This window comes from Manacus candei, unplaced genomic scaffold, assembly GCF_025592945.1.
Source record: "Manacus candei isolate 608988 ecotype Guabito, Panama unplaced genomic scaffold, ASM2559294v1 h1tg000060l, whole genome shotgun sequence".
Lineage (NCBI taxonomy): Eukaryota > Metazoa > Chordata > Aves > Passeriformes > Pipridae > Manacus > Manacus candei.
The window spans coordinates 11,076,770-11,094,215 of NW_026138108.1; the positions used below are offsets into that span (position 1 = coordinate 11,076,770).

A 17,446-nucleotide genomic window follows, 5' to 3' on the forward strand; every position below is an offset into this window, starting at 1 on the left:
GCCGCTCCCGCCGGGGCCGCTCCGCGGTGCGGGGCTGGCGGGCGGAGCCGGGGCGGGGCGGGGCGGGACCGGCGGCACCTCAGCGCTAGTCCGGCCCCGCAGCCCCCGCTAGAGCCCCCGGCCCGGGGAGTGCGAGGGGCAGGGCAGGCAGCGGGGCCCTGGGCAGAGAAACTCACCCCGGGGGTAGCGGGGAGGACAGAAGGGCAGAGATGCTGAGGGAGAGGGAGAGATGCTGAGGGAAAGGGAAGATGCTGAGGGAAAGGGGAAGATGCTGAGGGAAAGGGGAAGATGCTGAGGGAAAGGAGCAATGGGAGTTTCCCGTTCAGACACGAGACTTTCCTTCTCTCGGTGTTTTGAATAGGTTTGATGCGAAGGGGAGGGTGAGAGCTGCGTGGCACCTCCATTATGTGTTTTGCTTTCCAGGCTCCGGTGAAGACTCTCAGAAGATGTTTTCAGCTCCGAGGAACAGCTCGGTCTCAGGGGAGTGACATGTCCTGCATCTGGCTGGCCAGCACCCCACTCTCCCTGATTGATTCCTTGCAAAGTTTTCTTAAAAAATACTCAGACAACATCATAATTTTCTCTCTCTGTGTGTATTCCCCAGTTCCCACATTACTTTTCCTCTTTGTGCTTCACCCGAAGAACTTCACGGACAGATTTTGCTGCAGTCAGCTTGCTGCTCTGGGGCAGCACTGTTGTTCCAGGAGGGAACTGTCCTATAAGCCTCATTTTATTTTGGAGCCTGAGTGAGAAGTAAAGGTGAGTAAACTATTTAAGTCCTGCAAGCACATTATTACAATAGTCGACAGTATAAACCTAGTGCTATTGTCAGGCTAAGGCAGCTTCAGTCAGTTCTGAATGCTCCCAGAAATGCAGTAGAGAACAGCAGAGACAGGAAGGCCCCTGTGTCCCCAGAGGGAAACCCTTCCCTCAGTCTCCCAGCCACAGCACATCAGGCTTCTGTTCAGTGCCACAGAAGGTTTCGTTCTGGACACACCTTAAGACTTAGTGTATTGGTACGGTAGTTTGATTTTTCTTTTTGTAGCTGCCAACTCTTGGACTACACAATTTAAGTAATAATGAATGATAGTAGCTACCTGGAATCACTCAATAGTTGAATTATGTTCCATCACATTGTAGGAAGTATGGCATATGGAACAATCCTTTACTGGCAGAGAAATGTTTAGACAAGATACTCCTCTTTTCCACCTCTGTTTTTATGGTTAGGTTTCCAGTTCACCCACTGCCTCAAATCAGCTTAATAACATTCACAATTTACAGGTGACACTTAAGTAACATTTAGAATGTTAATTTTCTTAGTTTTGAGGAGTAACTGAAGTTTAGATCAGGTACAATGAAAACATTAAAAAAAACTATTTGAGGCCCAAATTCCCAAAGGCATATGATCATCAGATTCCTAAGGAAATGGATTAGAAATTGGATATTTCTTTGTAATATCTTTGTAAATTTGGGCCTCAAACCAGTTTTCCAAACAATCCAAACATATATAAATGTTAATTGACTGAGTAGTTTAAAAGAGGTAGATCTAAAGAGCTGGTCTCCCTTTCTTGCAGTGAGACAAGGGCCACAGTCCCAAACCCTGGCTTGGCAAGACTCTCCCATACTGCCTTCAGTGAATGTGGTGACACTGACGGGGCTGACGGGATGTGAACTCATGCATTGTTTGGCAAATTATCCAGATGCTGCAGCATACACTTTATTCAGTATTGATGCACTGAATCAAGACTAAATTCATCTTTCAACATGGAGAAGTACTGTGCAGTTAACTTACAATGCAAGCACAGTTATTCTGACTGTTTTGATGGATTTTAACTCAGTTTTTCTTGCTCCTTTGAGCGAGCTTTCTTCGGACAGGGGCTGAGCTGAGTGGTGAGGATGCACTTATATCCCAGAGTGGAAGATCTGCAACTGAAATCAGTGCAGAATAACTCTTCTGGTTTTCCTCTGTCACCTTGGTTTACTTCACAACAACTTTCTTGTGCACACAAGGCTTTAGACAGACTATGATTATAGCCAGGGCAGACAAATGATGTCTTCTAAGCTGAACCATCAGGAACCCTTAGGGTACCTGCTTAGAATTGCACTTCACCCCAGAGCTGCTGAAGTGCCCTGCACCCATAATTGCATTTGCAAGGACAGCCAGGGGCACAGGGGTGACATGCCTCGTTCATATGTTGAGTCAGGTGATCAGGTTAACGCAAAACAGATCTAGTTCACAGTGCTCCCATGACGTGCCTGAGCTCATCAGCCCTACTGAGAGACTGAAATACATGAGGGTATGGTGCTATGCACTTATTTATTTCAGCATAAGTGTTTCATTACTTATACTGAGAATGTTAAACCTGGGTTGTCTCCCATATATTCCGGAGGGACTTACACTCTATCTTTAAAGAGAATTACTGAGGATCAGAAGGAGTTTATAGTATTGATCACCTCTTCTGGTCATTTGTTCTACTATTTTTATCTTCTATGATTGAAGCAACAGTGACAACAACAACAACAAAGAAAAAATGTAAAAATTCATCTGTATTTAATCTAACAGAACCCTGTAATCTCTCTACTGTATTTTTACAGCAGGAAGAAAGTCATGTCTATTGAAAATATTGCTTCTGTTTAAAAGCATGCTGCTGGGGACATGGGATTAACCATGAATAGCAGGTTATTATGTTAGACTGGAGCAAAGTCTTGTTTAAAATGATATTAGGTCAAAGATGTCAGAGAATATGTTTTGGACTATAACAAATTTTTATAGCTGAGGTGCAACCCAGGGAGATGATCTTTTTCCAAGACAAACCAACATAGCTAAAAAGCATCTCTTCCTGAATGCATATATTGCACAAAACCCAGTACATTACACAGAAGCACATATAATCTTTTTTCCAAGGTAGAATTTATTCTTAGACTTCAGACAAGATGAGCTGGAATAATTTTAGAACAAATATATACATAGTTAGAAAAAGCATGTTCCAGAGATATCACCTAAAAAGAGTTTTTAAGGCTTAGATCAGCAGCCATACAAGACAACTTAAGGCAGATTTGAGGCAAAGATGCCCCCCCCATCATGGGGAATGAACTCTTGTCAAAGGCAGACATCATCTGAATCAGTGATTCTGGAGAATAAAAACCACCTTCTGGTTGGATGAGTTTTGAGACAAAAGACCATTGTTCCTGAAAGCAGCAGGGTAGGGAGTTGTGCATCTTTGATTTATTTTTTTCCCACACATTGTTTATTCATTTAAAGGCAGTACATTATATTCTGTTTTCTGTGTTTCAGACATCTGTTATTTTGCATGTCCATTTACCAATCAATTAATAGAGATCTCTTCCCTCTCCAACAATTGTGCTGTGAACAATCAATCAATTAGTTAGCTGCAGAAAAAAAGAATAGCAAGATGTCTGGCTAATATACAACCTATAATACAAGAAGAAAAGGCAGCCTTCTGAAGTCTGTGAGTATAAACAACATCAAACATCTGTACAACAAAGAAAAAAAATCTATCACCAGCAGGCAAAAATTCCAGAAACAGAAAGCCTCAATTCCTTGCTGAAGGGGGAAGGAGGGCATGAGAGAGGGAGAGCAGAGTTAAGAGAGGGGATTAACACCAGTTAAATTTGCAGTTTATACCATTTTAAGCTGTATATGTCTCAGCTGTTCTTGTGAATTCCCTCCCAGAGGCTGTACCACATGGCTGGAGTCAGTCCAGGATGTTTAGGATGTCAGCAATAAGTATACTTACCTCGTGAAGTTATTTCCTTTATTAGTACAGTATCAGTCAGGGGTTTTCCACGGGAAAGACGATCTCCAAACAGATTAAGATGTGGTAAAAGTATTGATTCTCTACTCTTTTTACTGATAATTTGTAGTATCAGGTTACTTGGGCGTATAAAGCTCTAAGTTGTAGTAAAAATGTTTTTCTACTCACATGAGGTTTTACAGCATGGAAACTTGTAAATGTTGGGACTGAATAACTTGAAGTATAAAAACCCACAGTTATTTTGCTGGGTCAGCTCAGTGTTTAACTTTCTGACCATTTTTGTACATTAAACATATATAAAATTTTTAAACTCAACCTGACATCTGGGAGCCTTAGAGAAGATTTAGGAAAGAATTAGGCATTTCAAAGCAATTAGGGCAGAATCAGTTAATGATCATAGTTTTGTCAGGTCTTTCTCAAGTAAATAGGTGTTAAGGACACTGAAATGCTCACATATGTTTGGGAGAAACTTGACTGAATGAGAGGAAGGGTAACAGACTGAATTTTCTTGGAATTATGGGTCCAGAAAAATTTCTAATTTAATACTTTTTGGCAATACCTTTGCCTCATTCTAGTTTATTTTAATTTGCTTTGCAGGTTCATTAAATCATAAAGTAGTAAAACCCTGTTAAAAAAATACAAAAGTATCACACATAGATTTGATTATGAGCAGTTATTGTATTTATCTTCACACCTTCTCAGAACCAGAGTAATGTTCAGGTGTAGGTGAACACCACGTGGGCCTTTATTGAACACATTGCAGAAAGAATGTGGGGTTTGCATTTTTTTGTTTTCTTGAGGAAGAAAGGAATTTATATTAGTTTTCTGTTCACAGCTACAGAGTTGAGAGTGGAGTTCTATTATCTCCTTTTGGCCTTCTCATGGATGATTGTAAAATTTTCTGGTAGTTAAGTTATCATATGCTGAGGAATCATGAAATATTGATCTATCAGCACACAGTCTGTCTTTGACAGTCTTTTCAAACACAGTAATCATGTGGCAGCTGTACTTTACTCAGGAAAAACAGAATTATGCAAATACAAACACTGTTCAGTGTTAATGGCACATTATTTAGCAAGATAGCGGCTATATATTTGAAATACGAGCAGACTTTGATCTCATTTTTACTGCTTTATAGATGTATTTTCCTTTCAAGGTACTCAAGGTTCTGGCTGGTGAGGACCTGACTAATCAACAATGCCTTTTTTTTCAGCGTGCCTTGCATTGTGTCAGTGACTCATGACCACAGCAGATGGAGCAGTGAGTCACCTACCTGATGTTATTAGACTTGTGACAACAAGAAACTAGATGAAACCTCTCAACTGTATCTGCTTTCCAGACCACAGAAACACAGCACATTGAATTTGCTTTGACTTACACAGACTGCAAAGCCTGGTAAGGACTCTTTCCTTCAATCACAACTGAAAAATAAGCACACAGGCAAATGGCTGTACTCTAGCACATAGTTCCATACACTCTAAATGCCACTCCAAGACGTTGCCTTCATTTAAAAATCAGGTCATGTGGCAATAAGGCTCTGAAAGTTATGAGAAAGTATTAAAGTATTTATTTCTATTTGTAATGCCTAAGTCCATGGCGGTGGATGGGAACCTTTTTGCTTCTCAGATACACTGTCCATGTGCATTCAGATGTGTAGGTGTGGCACTAGAGGACATGATTTAGTGGTGGACTTGGCAGTGCTGGGTTAATGGTCAGATCTGATGATCTTAAAGGTCTTTTCCAACCTTAATGATTCTATACAATCATTTTACACTTTAAAACTTCTGCATGCCAAATTTTTCTAGCTATTCAGGAAGGGCAATATTGCCTGATAAATGAAAATGTAAATCCTATTTACAGAAGCGTGCAGATGTTTTCCTGGGGGAGGAAGGAGAGTGTCAGCTGACACATAGTCCATAGCTTCAAACACTCTCATGAGGACTGTCATAGTATTTCATGCTTTTAAGAATTTGTGATTAAGAAAACTGGGAGTGAAATTGAGAAGTCTACCTCCTGATCTTTTTTCAGAGTGTATTTCAGATCATTAAGAAGTAGTTAAAAGATTTTTAGTGATTCATACAAAATTAATTAATCAATCAGTTTGTAGCAGATAGATAGTTGATAGCTTTGTTGATACTAGTTCCAAAAAGCAAGAGGGTTGGGCATCAACAAATATTAAGCCATTCTGTCCTTATCAGAGGGGATCCTTCCAGGCCATTGTTGAATCATATTGCCTGGAGAGCACAGGGAAGCAGGTCCCATTTTCCTTGGAGGTGATGTGTGCAAAGAGAAGCCATCCTAGAGTCAAATTTTTTATTCTGTTTCATGGCATCCCTTGCTGACCAGTCCTATTAACTTCAGCTCTTTGTAATGTGAAATTAGGCATGTTTTAAGTCTTGGTACAGATCTTTTCTCCTAGCTCCATTTCTCCAGTTTGGCTTCTAGCAACTGTACAATGGACAAACATAATATATATATATGAGAGTTGGGACAAAAGAATCAAGAAATGGGCAAAGAGGTGCTGTGAAAATCAGGCTAACTGGTGAAGAAGTACCTTCATGAAGAAGGTGCATGCAGGAGAAGTAACCAAATAAATTAAATGAGTTGAAGACTGGATAAATTAGATAGTTGATAGATCAGATAGTTGATAGATTAAATGAGTTGAAGTAATGTAAGTAGGAGCTCATATGGGAGAATTTACAGCAGTAGAGATGTTTTTTGAAGTGGTAGTTCTGTGGGAAGGCAGAGGCACTGTGAAGGAAGAGCTGCAGGGAAAAAGTGCTTGGGAGTGATGGTATGAAAGAAAGTCGAGTAGACAAAACAATGAAGCTTTAGCAGGGAAACAAAAGAGCTAGTTAAGAAAAGCAAATGTCTGGGGAAAGAGTACCTGAAGGTAATTTAAAGGAGAATGAGAATAGCAAATGTGCTTGCATGGAATAAAAGACACAGGAGAAGAATGAACAAAATGCACAGTGAGAAACGGAGAACTTTTGTTGTACACACTATAAAAAAAGAGACATTTAATTTGAGGAAAAATTGGTTCTCTTGTCTGTTTTTTTTAACAAAACATAGGAAATTTAATGTGCAATAGTGCTTTGGTTGTGTATGAGTGTTGTGGTTTAACTCCAGCCAGCAACCAAGCCCCACAAAGCTGCTCTCTTACTTTCCCCCCATAGGATGGGGGAGAGAATCAGAAGGGTAAAAGTGGGTTGAGATAAACACAGTTTAATAGGTAAAGCAAAAGCCATGTGCACAAGCAAAGCAGGAAAACAAAGAATTAATTCCCCACTTCCCAAGGGCAGGCAGGTTCAGCCATATCCAGGAAAGCTGGGCTTCATCACAAGTAACAGTGACTTGGGAAGACAAGTGCCATCACTCCAAATGTCCCCCTTTTCCTTCTTCTTCCCCCAGCTTTATATGCTGAGCATGATATCTAATGGTCTGGAATATCCCTTGGGTCACCTGTCCAGGCTGTGTCTCTTCCCAGCCTCCCCTGCACCCCCCCAGCCTCCTCACCATCAGGGCAGTATGAGAAGCAGAAAAGGCCTTGGCTCTGTGGGTTACTGCTCTGCTCAGCAGTAACCAAAACAACTCTATATTATCAACCCTGTGTTCAGCACAAATCCAAAACACAGCCCCATACCAGCTGCTGTGAAGAAAATTCACTCAACCCCAACCAAAATCAGTGCAATGAGGATACAATTTTTTTTCTTCCCATGGTCAAGAATGTGTATCACACACTGGCAAGTTTTCTCCACTTTTATGCTATAAATTGCACTTGCTGCTATCACAAAGATAATAGTGGTGTTAGGAAAATATCAGTCACCCACTGTGATCTTTGCAGATTCCAGGCATCAAGAAATCCCCCAAAGGTCACACAACAAATCGCTCCTCGAACCTTCCTCAAAATGGTGAGCAAGCAAGAAGTGACAAAGTGCACACGAAGTTCACAGTTTGGCAGCATCGATTTTGTAGATGACTCACTGGCCAGTAGGTTGTCTTTGTCTAGTCATACAGGCAATCTGATCTTCCCTCCTAGTTTTAGTGCAGCTGTGTCAGTGTTATGGTAGATGGTGTTTAGCCGTGTACCATAAACATTTATGGAATTAGGAGAATTACAGAACTGTATTGCTGTCATTTCAAAATATGCATACAGTGTGATAAAACCTTGTAAGAAGGTCAGTCATTCGTATACTCTGACTTCCCATTTCCTATTCTAAATATATGTTATGAATGTATTTCCCCCGTGCATGTGTATCTAACATCACGTTATTTATTTCATTAAGACAGAACACAATTTAAGCTAAAATTGGTCTTTGTGCTTTTACAGATTTTAGCAGATTTGTCATTATTTATATCTACATAAGAGGAACAGCTCCAATATTTCCAGTTTTAAAATTGCCTGCCCTTCTGAATTATGGTATTTTGTTCATCTTTCCATTGTGGAATTGAAGGTGGCTTGAATTAGTATTCCTTCAAGGATGGGTATTGCTGCCTTTTTTTTTTTTTTTTTTTTGCTGTTTCATGCCACACAGTTTTTAGTGGTTGTTATGGTGAATAAGTTTGTGTATTAAATAGAAGAGAACAGAAATCCCACAATAAAGGTTAGCCATTTACAGCTGGCTTCTTCCCCGAGGCTACAAAAACACATGAATCCTTCATTCGGAAAGGTCTGACTTTTAAAATTCATAAATTAAAGATGCTCTAATCCATTTGCTCAAGCCAGGACTAGCCAGGATTCTCAGCTGACCGTGTATCTTCAAAATTGCTAGTGCAAGCACAAAGTCATTGCTACACTGATATTTAACTTGCATGTGGTCTTTGTTAAAGTACACAAGAAAAAGCCGTTGAATGATTTGGAACAAAGAAATACATTTAATTAAGAAAACATAGGTGCCCCCTCCATCTTACCTTTCTTGAGTTTGTGAATCCTTATACAATCCATTGTTTTCACTAGTATGTTGTTTTACTTTAGCACACTATTTCCCCACATCATCTACTTCTCAAGGTTGTTGTTGAAGTCAACAAAACAAGGATTCCTCTGTGGAAACACTAGTTCCCTTAATTTCTCCTGCAGTTTTCCTTCTCTGATGAAAAATTATCCCCCAGGACTCAAGATCTCGCTTACATCTGAGGACACAGGAAGCACATAGGGAAAGGAAAAGGTGGTGCACCCTGGTAGCCCTCTCACAGACCATTAAGATTTGGGAGATACCCTCCCTGTCCCTCCCTGCACCTCCTTCCTCACCCTCCACTTGCTGCTGCCCTGGAGAGATCTGCCTCCCTCCTGCAGCATCTCAGGTGCTGCTCGTGCCCAAGCAAGGGAGGCATCTGAGAGAGATTCCACTAAGAAATGGCATTTGGGAGAGGGCATCGGTTCTGCCATCACTGGTTCCTTGCAAAACCAGCAACAAATAATTGCAGGAGCTGGCAGCACTCTCAGAAATATTCTGCAATGTACTTTCTGAGGGAAGATAAAAGAACTCAGAACAGCATGCTGTCTTCACTGTGTATTTCACTGCTATTTCCCAGCTTTTTTCCAATATTTTTTTTCCAATATTACTCAGGCAAGATGCTTGCTTAAATGCCTATTGAAATATGACAGGTGAAGTTCATAATCCATATGGAATGTCATTTGGAAAAAATATCATGGCACATCCCTCACATCACGTGCAGTCTATTGGGGCTATTGTTCTTGGGCTTTCACACAAAATTGTGCACAAAAAATATTTTTAAGCAGTTTAATTCTAAATTCAGGATATTTAAAAATTTAAAGTAATGGACTGTGGTATCTTTTGTAGCTTTTGAAACTAAATTTGTATTGTTTACATAAAAAACATAAACCTGCTAAAATAACAGAATTGAAACTGGGTCACTTACAGGGAAAGGCTTTCATAAGCATCTTGATTTTTAAAAAATCAAATACTTCTGTGTACTTCAATACAAGGGAGGATTCTACTTTTGATGGAGGCCTGAATCCCACGTTATTTAATAATCAGAAATGATCTGGGGGCAGAGGCAATCACCAAACTATGAAAATTACAGCAAGTACATTGCTTTGCAAATTATTTTGAAGTACTTGAGCATGAGTAGGCCAGAGAGCTACTGTGGAGTGAATTGTTGTGGTCACATTTTAGAAACAGGAGCTGCCAGCGCTATATGAAATTAAATCTAGGTGACACTGACATCCTAAATGACCCAAAAGAGAGATAAAATCTACTAGAGGAGTGGCATAAGGATAGCAATGCCAACAAGAACTACTGTATTGCTGCAGGAACTGTGAAAATAAACAGCAAATGATACCATGAAAGCAATCCAGACAAGACCTCCTGGAGCACAGAGGTTGTCATGGACCATAAAATACTGTTAAAATTGCTCATCAGAAACTACAAATAAGCACTAAAAGGAGAGGCTTTACAAGCAGCAAATATGACTTGCCAGGAAGCTGCAAGCCCTGAAGATATATTCCTGATGCTGATCTTATAGAATGCAAACACAAGAAAAAGAATAATAGTTGGGAGAAGTTTACATCGTAACACCAAATTTATCATTAAGAAACAGGCTGTCAGAAAGAATAAAAAAAAAAGACTGGTGATGTGACTAAGCTTTAAACAAAGAAAAAAACAATAGAATCACAATGCCTGCTGAAAAGCAGCATGTTCATTAGCTGTAGGGAACAACTGGGAGTGAAAGTACAAGTTGTAGAGAGAAGGGAATTATTGAAAGAAGAAAATATACTGATTTAAACTATAATTCACCAAGAACTTCTCGAAAGTATTAACAATGCCCGCTAGAGAGGAAGAAACAGCCATAATTTGCCCCAAATGAATGAATGGGTAAAAGAAATTACCATTTGTTCAAAGTAACACAGAGAGAATCTGGGAGGACTGAGGGAACACGATGTATCTGATACAGCCTGGCAATCAGCGACTGATATGACAATCATATTTTAAAATAAACTAATGAATCAACATGGTTGTGAGCCTGCAGCAAAGCAGGTCATGGTAACTTTCTAGATCCTACTCTGGTGAGATAATGGGTGCAAAGCAGATGTGAGACAACTGAGCAGAGACAGGGCAACGAAGGACTCATTGCACTGAGGGTTTGCCCAGGAAGAGTGAGTCCTTTACTGTGCCAGTAATCAATTTACTGATTCTTTTCACCTATGAAGCCATTCAATTTTAATATAATGTGACCTCTCTGGCTTTTGGAGATGAGTTAGTCTTCCAAGCACATACTTTTTATTCCAGTACCTTTGAACATCTTTCAGCAAACAGGCTGCAGGTTATATCCTTGTCCCTTGTGGAGTGTGTGAGCTGCTGAGGATCTTTGATTTGTATGCAAATGGGGTTAGGAGACAAGTGTTTTAGGGCAATGCCTGCAATATGGGAGAAGCCAGTTTTCACATGATTTCTGAATTTTTCTGGGTCACACCCAGTGGTCAAACAGGTGCCTAGCACTAAGGAGCCAGGTTGAGTGAGGGACAGACCATCATCTTCTTTCAAAGCTTTCTTTGCTGTGCCCACCCTAATACCCCTGTGCCATTCTCTCTGTTTATTCCCTCAGCATCATGTTAGGGCTGTCCCCAGAGAAGACCCCAGCTGACATCAGCCACAGCTGACCTTCTGTTTCAGACTTGCCTAAAAGTCAGCTTGTAGTTTCTCTCACTGGGAATTTGAGATCAGACTTTGAAACCATATTTTCCTTCTCTATTTTAATTTTAATAGCTTTTATTTTAACAAAATGTATGCCTTCCTATGTTTTGTGTAGGTAAAATAATTCTCTTCAGTTCTAATGCCATTTCATAATGGAAAAGACATTCAATTCCAAAGTCTGCATGCATTTTAAGGTGTCTAAGTGCAATTTTTTCCAAATAATCAATCTGTAAACTGTTGATTGTTTTCAACTGATTTTAGTATGCTATCCAGTGTGATTAGTAATTTGACAGGTTTCTGCTTTTGACTGAAAAACAAAGGACATTCAGGATTGCTTTGAAACTCTTACATGATTTTCTTGCCTTGCAAGATAAAAGAGATGGCAGTAAAAAAATTTCTACAGTACAGTAGAAACAGTGAGGGCAAAATCTCATAGGAACTTGAGTTAATTCAATTTTGTGCTAAAAACTTTTTTTTTGCAAGCATCTCTACTCTGAGGCATAACTGTGGAAACAAATAAAAAGAGGTTTGATTTAGTTGGGTTTTGGTAACTTTTAATCTGGACCATATCACCTGATAATTCTATTTTATCTGTGTAACGAAAACACATCTTGCTGTAGGTACTTATTCAAGGAAAACAAATAATAAAGCAAATGCTGCAGCAAGAAGCTTCTGTTTTATCCTTATCAGAACAAAAAGTCCTCTGAGCATGCAAAGAATCTTGCTCTGATTTACAATAATGGTTTTTATATCCTTATGTATTTCAAGGCAACTGGCTTGCAATTTATGAGTTGAGTTTTCACTTTTTTTCTAGACTGACACAGCCAAAGGCAGGCAGACCATGGCCAGGAACTGGCTGGGGAGATGTCACTGTTACTTAGCTGGAATAAAACATTTAATACCTCAGCTTCTCTGCTTCACAAGACTGCAGCCTTTCTTTTATCTCTGATTGACTGCTCCCAAGCCTCCAGTCATATAAATACTTCCACAATGTTATTGATCTGTCAAGTCCTGCAAAAGCAAAGCACAATTTCTGTTCATGCTATATCCCTCCTGTGATGTACATGTGACACAGAAACAGCAAGGGACAGACACATCTCATGTCTCATTTCCCAGAAGGCCACAGTATTGCCATCATTTGGGTCAAAAGATAGGTTAATAAGCCATCCATCTCAAGGTTTTAATTTACTTCAGTGAAATTATGGACTGTGAAAAGCACAGGTTTTCTCATGAATTTTTAAGATACATGTGTTTCTTTCCAGCATAATTCACAGAAGTTGGTTGATTAGTATGTATTTTCTGCATGCACATGCATCTGTGTCAGTTGTGGAAGGAAAAGGGTTTCACCCTAAGTTATCTACTTTTGCAGCTATGTTATATTTAATCATTCTCATTTTTTTAGCAATGACCATTCCATATTTTTTTGCCAGCTCCTGCATAGAGATGTCTCCACGGACTGTTCTCTCATTCCTATATGTGTTTGTGTAGAATAAACTCTCCTTTCTTTACCTTGGCTGCTCCATTTAGATGTGTGGTTAGGCACAAAAGGTATGCCATAAAACTAGAAGCCATAACTTTAGTGTAGCATGCCTACACCACTCCCCTAATGAGGCATCTAGTTCTTTATTTGAGATATTCTGAAGCTGGCATGAAAACTAAGCAACATTCGAACTCCTGATGCTGATTTCAGTCACAGCCTCCCTCTTGTTTCTTCTGAGATTTCCTTTCAGGGCTGGCATGGACAGATGACTCTGAAATTAGGGTAGGAGGGTTAGGCTGAATCTTGATCCCTGGAGCACTCTGAGCTCATTCTGGGACCTCAGCCTGGGTCAGAACTGGGTCTGATATGATAGGTATCTCTATAGCTATTCAGCTGATGAGGTTGGCTTTTAAATGACAGTCAAAACAGTTGTAGGCTCTGGGGTGTTTGATTAAAATTGTTTCCCCTCCTGTGGTGGGAATGATGGGGAAGCACAAAGATGTGCTTATGTGATAAGGAACTGGGAAATGAGACTCGCCATCGAACAACACAAACCATGATACTGGTAGCATTTTTATAAAAAGATAAGAGAGGGTCATGTTTGCAGTGTAGAACACCACAAAGCTGTAACAAAAGCATTTTCTAGTGACTAATATTTTGTTGAAAATGACAGTGTTAAAAATGAATCATTAGAAATTACTGCCTTTACCATCGAGTGTATAATTCATATGCTGCTTTGGGCTAGACTCCCAACTGCCTGTGCATCACTCTCTTCTCAGGTCTACAGGACTGGAAAACAAAAGTGGTTTTTAATCTGAGGGATTCTGTAACCTCTGTTGAACTGCAAGGCTGAGCTTCTTGATGCCTGAGCATGTCTCAGAGGGCGTCACGGCACCTGGGAGTCTGCACCACGCACAGGTACTCATCGTTGCTTTAATGGAAAGGCTGCTGAACTGTGTGCCTGGTGCTGCCACCCCGCCTCTCCCACGCTCCTAACCCTTTTTTCCTGTGATTATAATGTTCTCTTTTGTTGTTTATATCTCATACTTTCTACCTACTTCACTCTACATATTTGAGAAAGGACCTCAGCACTGCAAATGCACGAAGTTATTTTAGTTGTTTGGGTTTTTTTTTAAAGAACATGTAAGTATCAAGAAAAGCTTTTAAAACAGAGTTTCTGTTTGTTTTCTGCAATAGTGTGTGCTCAAACGGAGACATAAGATGCTCCCCACAACACTTGGAATACACTAGGTTTTTTAAGTTAATGGGATGTTACAGTTTGAAGAAGCAGCAATTTGCTGGTGAAAAAAAAAACCCAAAAACAAAACAACTGGGCAAACACTTGTTTGAAAACAGGATGCTACAAAGAGCACCTTGCCTCATTATTATAAAAATTCTATTTAGCTTGTCTTGGAAAATGTTTTCTGGCAGTTCCACTGATGCTGGAAAGTTGTCCAGAATTAAACTTGCACTGACTAATGATTGATGGCTTATTTCACAAAAGCTGCAGGCTGTGGATACATTGTCAGTTTTCTTACTCATGGTGTATACAAGTAAGGAGATGGGGTTGTAAGTTGTTTTTTTCCATATGTTACACACTCTAGTTTAAAGCATGCCTCTAGCTTGCCATTTGAAATGCTTCTTAATAAACAAATTAAGACTGGGGCAAAGGAAGGCACTTCAGAGAATTTGAATAGCACCCAACATTTAAAGGAAAGCTAGCTGTGTCAAAGAAATACAGCAGAGACTAAGGAGTTAGTTTGTTCTGGTAGATCATCCCTACACACTTTTCCCAGCCACCAGCCAAGTTCTTTCTCCAATGCCAGCCAAGAGCTACTTGCAGCTGGCAAAAGTCCACAGTTATCAGTGCAATGAAAAAGAGATGAGCCAAAAAACCAAAAAAAGGGCAGTGTGTCCCTGTTGATAGCGAGGTGTGGGTTCCTGTGCCCTTATCCAGCTTGTAAGGGTAAGGGAATAAATAGTTAACAAAGATAACATTTATACAGTGATTCAGCTCAGTGGAATGTGTGATGATTTCCCAGGTCTCTGGAATCTGTTTTGTGCTGTGGAGTGTATGAAGTTCACACAGGACCTGTGGAGTTCATACAGGACCTGGTTTCCCTGAGGTTCATGGAAAGACCATAAGTGACCTTAAAAATTACCAAAAAACTGTTCTTCGGTAATTTTGGGTATGACACATTAGAAACACAGAGAGGTAGAGAGGCAGAGAGGGCACAGATGGAATCCTGGTGAAAGAAGGCAGAAATCTTTCAAAATCATGACTGTGGAGAAAAGGAGGCTCAGGGGAGGCCTTACCATTCTCTACAGCTCCATGAAAGGAGGCTGTAGTGAGAGGGTCTGTCTCCCCTCCTAAGTAACAACTGACAGGATGAGAGGAAATGGCCTCAAGTGGCAGCAGGGGAGGTTTAGGTTGGATAATAGGACACATTTCTTCACTGAAAGGGTGGTCAGGCCACTCAGGGAAATGGTGGAATCATCATCCCTGGAGGTATTTAGAAGATATGGAGATATGGCACTTAAAGACAGGGTTTAGTGGGATTTGGCAGCGCTGGGTTACTGGTTGGACTCAGTAATCTTAGAGGTCTTTTCCAACCTAAATCATCCTATGAATCTTGCAAACAGAAAATGAGTGGATCTAGCAGATCCCCCAAAGCTCACAAAATGTGTGAAACATAGAGTGAAAATAAGGGATATTTCCAGTTCTGATGTTAGCACCTATAAATAAAAAAGGACCTCATAAAGCTCAGCATTTCTGTGGTTTCTTATTCTTAGAATAAGAGACTCTTCCATGTAGGTCTTATTCTTTGTGGACTCCTTTGCATAGAAGGTACTGACCAGATTCTCACAGACTGAAAAACACTGAGATGCAGAAAAGGATCTTACACAGAGTCCAATCAGTCTTGCCTGAATACGTAGAGGAGAAAATGAGCCATGTAAGATTTAAATTTTGCTTTCCAAAGAACCCAGAGTACCAGATAGGAAAAGCCATGCTTCTAGTGGCTGGTTAATCACTATGCTGACTTATCTCTGTAGTTTTTACCAAGGAGTCCTGTAAAATCAGATCATGGAAATTACAAGAAGCAAAAAAAAATAACACATTCTTCTGCCCTTTTCACTGTAATCAGGGACTGCTTAATACACTAGATGTCTCTCACTTGTCATGCAGTGTTTTGTATGTCACATACACATAAGCACACACATGAACAAAATAAAATTTTGTTCAAGCAATCCTGAAGTATTTTTAAAATTTATAGCTGAGTTTAACTAATACCAAACACACAAGGCCATTTAAAAATTTGACTGTGCCCCAAGTCTTGCACGTCTCAGTTGCCTAACTTTCAAAGGCTGTTGAAGCACTTAATCCAACTAAGAAGCAGTAGGATCTGTGCTCCATTTAGACCTTTTAATACATTTATGTGAGCATGTGTTTGTGTGTGTGTGTGTGCACACAGGCACATACTCATCTGTTCTTTCTCAAGCAAAAAAATAATTTAGATCAGCTGCTCTTTAAAGAGAAAATCTCCCCAGGCTGCCCCAAACTGCCTGTTACTGCTCTGAATTAGTATTTATAACAAATTAACTCTGATCTGGTCCAAGACTGGAGATCTAAACTGTGAATATGAGCTGGTGTTTGTGCACTCGTGGTGCACTGAACACTGCTTGAAAGGCCAGGAGTGTCCTGTGGAAATATCCCCATCTAGTGGGTGTCACTGGGCCGAGGACGCTCCTCTGGCATACCAGGACACTGCCTGTCCACTGTTCTTGTAGCAGTTGAACATCTATTATTTTCTTGAAGGAAAACAGCAAAAGTAGGGACCTTCTACTATCTGTGAAATTATTTCCAATCTTACCTGGGTATTTCGAACAACATACAATATTTTTATGTGGACTTTCAATGGTGGACTGCTCTGCTTTTCTCACTACAGAGTATGCTGAGTCCATTATGCATAAAAAAAGCTAAAATATCTCTGATGGTTTGTCCAGAAATTTTCTGAATGAGTTTTTAAAGAAATGAAAAACACTGAAAAGTTTTCAGACTTGTCACACCCTCTCCACAATTAGAGGTATTACTTTTCTCAGAACATGTTTTACATAAGAAGAAAGAGTTTATTAGGGTTTGAGAACTGGTATGTTTGTAAATACTTGCTACTGTCTTCAAGACAAATTATGTGAGAGCAAAGTCAAAATACAGTATTATCCTAATGTGAGACATGGCTACAAAACCCTGTATCTATTCTCTTTCCTTTCTTTTGAAGGAGTTGTTCTTAGCTGATGGAAAAAAAAAGTTTGTTCCTAGACCCACTAAAATTAGTAGGAGTTTTGACATTAATAGGGCTAGGGCTTAGTGAGGAATATTTCAGGAAGGAATACAGCATAGCAAAGCCTGCAGTACATTCAGTCCTAAAGAAAGTACAGTACACATGTAATGGTCACCCAATTAATGCTTTCTTACTTGTCTTTCTCAGAAAGGATTAGTGACTGCAATGGTGTAATAGCTATTTAAGGATGGTTGA

General features: G+C 39.9%; 1 protein-coding gene across 1 annotated transcript in view; it reads left to right on the forward strand.

Moving 5' to 3' along the window:
- The first annotated feature begins 7,657 nt into the window (after positions 1-7,657).
- MICAL2 (microtubule associated monooxygenase, calponin and LIM domain containing 2) overlaps positions 7,658-17,446 on the forward strand; it is a 161,695-nt gene continuing 151,906 nt past the window's right edge. The window contains exons 1-2 of the mRNA XM_051803808.1: positions 7,658-7,687; positions 13,691-13,829. The gene's annotated coding sequence lies outside the window, so the exon portion shown is untranslated. The remainder of the gene's footprint in view (positions 7,688-13,690; positions 13,830-17,446) is intronic.